Source organism: Balaenoptera acutorostrata, chromosome 20 (genome assembly GCF_949987535.1).
Source record: "Balaenoptera acutorostrata chromosome 20, mBalAcu1.1, whole genome shotgun sequence".
Classification (NCBI taxonomy): domain Eukaryota; kingdom Metazoa; phylum Chordata; class Mammalia; order Artiodactyla; family Balaenopteridae; genus Balaenoptera; species Balaenoptera acutorostrata.
In genome coordinates this window covers 26,446,489-26,453,895 of record NC_080083.1, presented here as the reverse complement: position 1 = coordinate 26,453,895, position 7,407 = coordinate 26,446,489, and positions in this window count along the sequence as shown.

Here is a 7,407-nt window from a genome sequence, read left to right as displayed (position 1 = left end):
AGATAGGAAAAGCAAAGGAGAGAAAAAGAGAAGCAATATCTGATGCTCCCTGGAGGTTGGCAGATAGGGAAGTCTCCATGGACAAGATAGGGCTTGAGATACTGGTCAGACAAGAAGGGAGAGAGCCAGCCAGACATGGAGGACAGCAGTGGGAAAGGCACAGAAGCAGGATAGTGCCTGGCATGTTAGGGAAGAAAGAGTAGGTTAGTTTGGCTGGAATAAAGAGATTGGGTAGAGGAGTGATGTCTGAGGGGCTGGGAGAGATGGGAGGGTAAGCAGGCTAGAACTTTGGCTAAAACTTGAGACTTTGTCCTCTGGGTAGTAGGGAGCTCAGGAGTGAAAACCTTAGTATAGAGGAGGAAGGGGTGGAGCGGATTGGTGGCAGGGAGACCAATGAGAAGGATGTGATCTTGGAGCAAAACTGAGGTGAGTCAGAGCAGAACCAGAATGTGGGGAAGGCAAGGAAGTGACCAATGCAAGTGACTGATGAAGAACAAATGGGTAGGAATCAGTGACTGAGATAGGAGATGGGAGGAAGGCAGAGGAAGAGAAAAGAAGAGAAAAAAGAAGAGCAGAAGTACTTGGGATGACTCCCTGGTTTCCAAACTTGAGTGACTGAGGGAATGATCACATTCCCAGCAGAATTTTTCTTCCTGTTTCTCAAGAAGATTCCTCTCGTTCTTTTATTCTGGTTGTCCCTCAGAACTAAAGGAAACTCCATCCCAGCTGGTCCTAACAGAGAATAACATAGGATTCTGATGCCCTTTTTGTATAAAGAGAACCTGAGGATATGTGACTCGTACAAGATTGAACAGGTGGGGCAGAAGCAGACAGGTACTAGGAGCTCCTAGATCTGATGATTCACAGGAGAATCCTAAACACCAGAGCCTCGGGGAACCACCACGATTATTTAGTGGACCCACTTCTCTTTACAGATAAATTGAGGCCTGCAAATGAAGAATGACTTCCCCAAGGTCACACAACCAGTAGATGGCAAGGTAAGCCATCTGGCTTCCTGAATCTTAATCCAGAGTTCCTTGCATTTCCACTTGTTGCTTAGTGTTTTATCTCTGTGTGTGTCTGTCTGTCTGTGGTGTGCACATGCTTGCTGAGTGACAGGAGGTATTTTATTGGAATGATATTTTCTCTGTGGATTTACCACAAAACATACCTCACCTGACTTCTCATGTAATAACAATAATAATTCAAGATTGGCTTTTGTTTAAAATCCTGAGTTTGTGACTTATATGAGAGTTGGTTTCTCTTCCCATCTCTACCCCAACCATCTCTGGATCTATTTTAGGTCAAATGGTCTCAGCTGAGCTCTAAGATCTGTCTGTCACCTTTCCCAGTTCTGTCCCTACACAATTCTACCAAGGCATGGAACAGATATGACATCTTTTTCATTTGAAGCCAACTTTATCAAAATGCATCATTTGTAAGCTAATTGGGAAGAAGGAGGGTTGGGGGTAAGAAAAGGAAAAAACAAGAACACATAATACGGGGTGCTCACTGAACATCTAAGAGGGAGATAAAAGAAAGGAAGGAGAGATGGAACACTGATGGAAAATAGGAGAATGGCCTTGACCAAAAAGGACTTTAGATTAATGGAGAGAAGGAAGAACATTCTGCCCACTCCAGCAGAGAGGTTCTTGGTTATTCCCTCTGCCCGCCCCACCAGAGTGGTCCCTGGAGGAACCCTGAACAAGACCCAGCCCTTCCGCTCCCAACATTCTGTGGCTAACTGGAAAAACTCATTGATACTTGGTTTACCAGTCAGAACCCTGATGTTATGCCAATCTCAGAAGCCACCAAATATCCAATGAATCCTCCCACTAAAAAATACTTACAGGAGACAGAAGGCCTCTTCTTGCCTGCTGAGGAAGACACACAAACCATCCCAGACACTTTTCTCTTCCACAAACCCCTCTTCCTCCTGAAGGGGGCTGCCTGGCAATGTTCCCATCCCTCCCAAGGCCCTGTGCTGCCAGGGACACCATTCAGAGAAACTTTGTTGTCTCCACACCTCTCCCAAGGCCAGGATGGCTGACGCCAGAACACCTGGGTTCCTTCCTTCTCTGGGGTGAACAGCGGATGTGTCCCAAAGAGGGTAAACATTGACATGTGGAGCCATACTGGGGACAAGAAGTCCGTTTGTTTGGTGTTCTGAGAACCAACAAGAGGAAATGCATTTTAACCAGGAAAGAAAAAAATTAACGTGTCCAGCTGTGAATGACAGCCAAGCCAGTGGAAGGTGGGTGAAAACAGACAGCTGAGAAAGGGACTGGCTGGGCTTCCAAGAAGTTATCACCTGAAACGGTGGAGATGGCTGGAAGGCCAGGGCCCAGTGCGAGAGCTACTGTCACCTCATACACAGTGGTCACTTTGTCACTCACTGACCATGAATGTCCCTTGATCAGCATGCAGAATTGTACTTCCAGAAGTAAAGGAGGAAAGCCAACCATGTCTGAGGTCAGCCTTGCTTATAAACTATGAATTCTTGGAAAGTGTGTGTGTGTGTGTGCGTGCGCACGTGCAATGCCATGTGCCAGTGGCAGACTTCATCTTCATTGGGTATTTCCTGCTGCCACTATTACTAAAATATCTTGGACTCTCTGTGCTGATATATGAGAAGCTGTTGGCCTTTTTAGCTTTCTACTGGGCTACCTGTCTTCCAGTCTCCATTTCTCGGGCCAGTTCCCTCATGGGGAGACATCTAACTGTGTTAAACAGATTTAACTAAACTGAGATAAGTCCATGAATACATGTCATCACACATCAGCAAAGCTCTGAAAATACAAGTATTCAGAACCAACTAGGTCAAGATCCACCTAAAGACACAGCTTCATTAACTCGTAAAGCACAAAACCCAGAGGTGAGAGCCCTGAGAAGCATGTTCCAAAGTTCAAGGAGTGGTCAGACAAAGAAACCTTGGCTGACAAGCGGAAATGTCTTTCAAAGAAAACAAGAAGAGCTTGATGTCTTTCACTTACCTTTCCTGGACAGCTGCCTTCTTTTGAGATGCCCAGCTCATTTGCCTGGATTCATCGCAAGAGAAGCAGATTCTAACTACCTTCCATCAGCCAGAGAAAAGGAATATTACCTTTTGGAAGGTAAATTCAGGGGGCTGGTTTTGGGATGATGAAATTCTGACAGTCCCCCAGAGTATTTTCAACCCAAAGTATAATTTTATAAAGAGGCTTATGTTTTAATTTGCCTGTCTCTAAAATACACTCTCATGAAATTTCATTTTCTTTAAACCTTCTTATTTCCTTCCTGTATGGATCTAATGAACTTGATGGTATATAACATTATACTTGGGCTTTAAGTCAATAAGTTCCTGGATAGTGGTGGTTTTTTTTTTTTAATGGCTCACCCTATAGAAGGTATGAAGTCATAGAATCCTAGTAATCATCTAAGCCAACCATTGGCTTTGCAACTAGAGTATACGAGGAAACAGAAGGTGGAGTGACTTGTCCAGAGTCACACAGTGACAGAGGCAGGGATCTAACCTACCCCTTGACAACAAGTCCAGGGCTCTTCTCACTTCCCTGGTGGCCAAAAAAGGGCAGTATTTTGAAATTTTGACCCCCCTCAAAAGGGAACATTTGAAAACTACTGCAAATCCCAAAGATAAATCTAGTGGCTTCCACAATGATTGGGTGAAAGGTAAGGGAGGGATCAAAGGGCACTGAATAAACAAATGGGGAAGAAAGTCATTTAATTGTTCCTAATTTTAAGAGCTATTCAGATCCCATTAAGCGCATAAAAGGGACAAGCCTGCTCAAAGGTTGGAGTTTTGCCTTCCATGACTGCAGTGGGACCACATAGTTCACCTGAAAAATAGGAAGAAGAGGACTTGCTTCATCCAGGATCAGTGATAGTGTATCAACCAATCCCTGCCATTTGGCAGTTTCCTCGTGCATCTGCCCAGAGTCACAGGGTATTTCCCGCTGAACCTGAGATCCTCCTCCAAGCCACGTCAGCCCCTCATAATCTTTCTTTCTGGGCCTTTCCCTGAAATTAATTCTTGATAGACGGTATAAAAGACCAGCTCCTCTAAGGAGAGAAACTCCCCTGGCTGCCACAGGAGGCCAAGGCACTTGGCAGGTAAGACTCATTAACTGGAATCTGCAAAGTTGATGATGAAATTTCCTAAAGGCTTCTCAGAAAGCTTGGTACTGCATTTGGACTTGTCTTCATCAGGCATTTTCTGGTGCCAGATTTGGCTGCCAACCTGGCAGGTCATCCCTGTTTGGGAGAATGTGATTGAATCCATAAGGGACAATGTGATTGAATCCATAAGGGAGAACGTAATTGAATCCATTGTGGGGCAAAGAGGCTTTTCTGAGTCTGAACACCGAGCCATAGAATCATAAATTCTTAAGGCTGGAAGGTACCATATTCCTCTCATCCATCCTGTTTAGGAGCTAAGGTCTAAGAGATATCATGTGTCCAGGTCACACAGAAAGTTGGGGGAAAATAGTAACAGAATGATGCTCCGTGTGGTGTTCTTGAGACTGATGCAATTATGATATGAACGCTAATGGAAGTTCATTCTAGTGAAAATTTTGCAGTGTTTAAGGGGTTCCCTAAGCCAGGGCTCTCAGATCTTCAACCTGTTTTTAGTGTCTCATGCTATCTACAGCAGACCTGAACATCTAGTTAGCCCTGAATGTCTAGTCCCAGGTGTCTCCAATGTCCTGTGGGCACTATGTTCTCAATCAGATTTATGAATTGCATCAATATGTAAATGGGTTTCATCTTGGGAAAATTGAGTGATTGAATCATATTTTTTTTTTATGAAATTGCATATCCCAAACCCTGTGGCTAAGGGGAATTTTTTCTGCTGTAGAGAGCTTGTCTCTTCTCTATTTTCCTCTTGATACGGGAACTGCTCAAAAGATCAAATAGAACATTCTTGGGGGTGATGGTCAGTTCATTGGTTTTCTTTCTGGCTCATCCCACTACCCTCAACAGAGCGTTCACCATTCATGGAAACGAATCCTACTGATGCCTTCCCTTCTCAGGCCTTCCTGAGAAGCAGCCCCCTTGGTGACTTCTCAGCAAGTCTGAGAGCCGGACTCTGGGAGATCGTGGTACTCAGTGTGGTCTATAGACCTGCAGCATCGGCGTCACCTGGAACTTGTTGGAAGTGCAGGATCTCTGGCCCCTTCTATAACCTTCTGAGTTAGAATCTGCATTTAACAAGGTCCCCCGGTGATTTAGCCACATTAAGGTGGGAGAAGCCTGTTAAGGGACCATCACCACCCTCTCCCTCTGCACCATCTGGATGCTGAACTTCTCTACCGTGGGAGTTTCATTCATTCAGCATGTACCCAGCACCTATTATGTACCAACACTAGGCTTGGGCAGTGGAAAAAACAAAAATAGGACGTAGCTCTTGAGGAGCTTATGATCTGACGGGGAAACAGACATGAAAACAGTGATACGAGATGTGAGTAAAGTACTGTGGGAAGAGAGAAAAAAGAATGACCTAATTTTGCCTAGATCTGGTACACTTCACCGAGAAGGTGGCATTTGGCCTGGGTTTTAAAGAATGAATAGGAGTTCACTGGGCCAAGAGAGCATTGCATAGGAGAGTGTGAGTAAGAGGCAGGGGACTGTGGACCAGACTGGCATTTGAGAGGCAGAGGCTGTGGTTCTGTCTCCAGATAATGCTTCATGTCTCAGGGAAGGCTCCAAGCTTTGATGCAAACCAAAGGACTTGGGAAAGGGTTTCTGCACTGAGCATGATGATAAGAATGTGGGTAAATATCCAAACATCCCAGAAGCCTCTTGGCTCTGGCTGCAGATAGTGTTCCTCCAGGATCTTTCTGAACACCTCTTTCCCAGCAGCATGACCTCGTGTTTGCTTTTCTCTGCTTTCTGTCCCACGTGCTTCCTTCACACTCACCAGGAAAGATGGCCGAGACAAGGAAAATAATTTAGCTTTGGCCTTGAGGTTCCCTCCTACCACTTTCCAGTGATGGAGAGTATTAAGGAGGTTCCAAGGAAAGGAGAGGAGAAATGAGTATCTAAGGATTTTTTCCTGTTCAGATTTCTCAACTTTTATTTCTTCGGCTACGATATTTTTCTACCTCAATCTATTTCAGATGATGCTTATTTTCATAGACTAACCTTTCACTTTTTGTTTTTGATTTATCATGAAACACACTAGTCATTGAAAGAATAATATAATGAATACTTGTGTGCCCATCAGCTCTCTTAAAAATCAATGATATGGCGGTTGTCAGGGGCTGGGAGGAGGGAGGAAGGGGGAGTTGGTGTTTAGTGGGTAGAGAGTTTCAGTTTTGCAAGATGAAATAGTTCTAAAGATCTGTTGTACATCAATATGAATGTACTTATCACTACTGTACTATCTGGTTAAAATGGTTAAGGTAGTAAATTTTATCCTGTGTGTTTTTACCACAACTTAAAATAATACCAGTGTTGCTTTTTACTCCAAAACCATCGTATTTCTTTGCCTAAAAGGGCAGATTTCTGCTGGCTCAGTGGTCTCCTCGAAGCACAAAGAGGAGGACTACTCCGGGCCATAGAGGTGTAAGGACAGGAGCCCACTGAGGGGTCAAGCTGTTTTCCTCTTGGGGAAAAAAAAAAGTGCCAGGGAGAATCTTGGCCAGAGAGGTATTTATTCACACTTTGCTTTTTTTTTTTCCTACAGTTAGCTTACAAGAAGTACATTCAACAAGATAAAAATTATTAGGGGGATCATCAAAGGTCAGAGGAAAAGATTGGGGGAGTGCAAGGGAAGCTGAAATTACCTGTCCAGATACACAGTTCTCCTTTTCTGGAGATTATCTGGAGAGTGTCTGGAAGACCTCCTGGGTGGTCTCTTGGGCAAAACTCTAGAACCATGATTTCTCTTAGGGAGCTTTGAGTAGATACAGAGGGGGAAGCCAATCTGAGGATGTTTCTGGGGTCCAACCAGTGAATGCACACTATGGGGAGAACCTGTGCCCTCTTGTGAAGAACATGGTCTAGACGCATGATCGTTCCATCTGTACAGCATGGGTGCCTCTTGGGCTGGAACTGGAATCTCCTCAAAAGACATTTTGGGTCTATTCCACCAATGCTAATGAACACTCTGAGCCCCAAAGCCCCTCGTCAGCAAACAAAGCTGCACAATTTTAATCTGATGATTTAGGTTCAGAGTTAAAGCTCATGATAAAGGCGTTGATCTAAGAGCAGGAATCTCTTCAGGCAACCTGGGACACAGCTGTGAGCTCTGGAGAGCTCTGAGCTTTGCCACAATTTTCATTCGTGTTTTCCCATCATGTCGACTCTTTGAGGGAGGGTGGAGTTCCTTGCCAGTTCCCAAAGGAGGAACTGAGTGTCTGCTTCTCAGGCACACTCCCCTGGTGCTGGGCTAGAGGAGGATGGCTT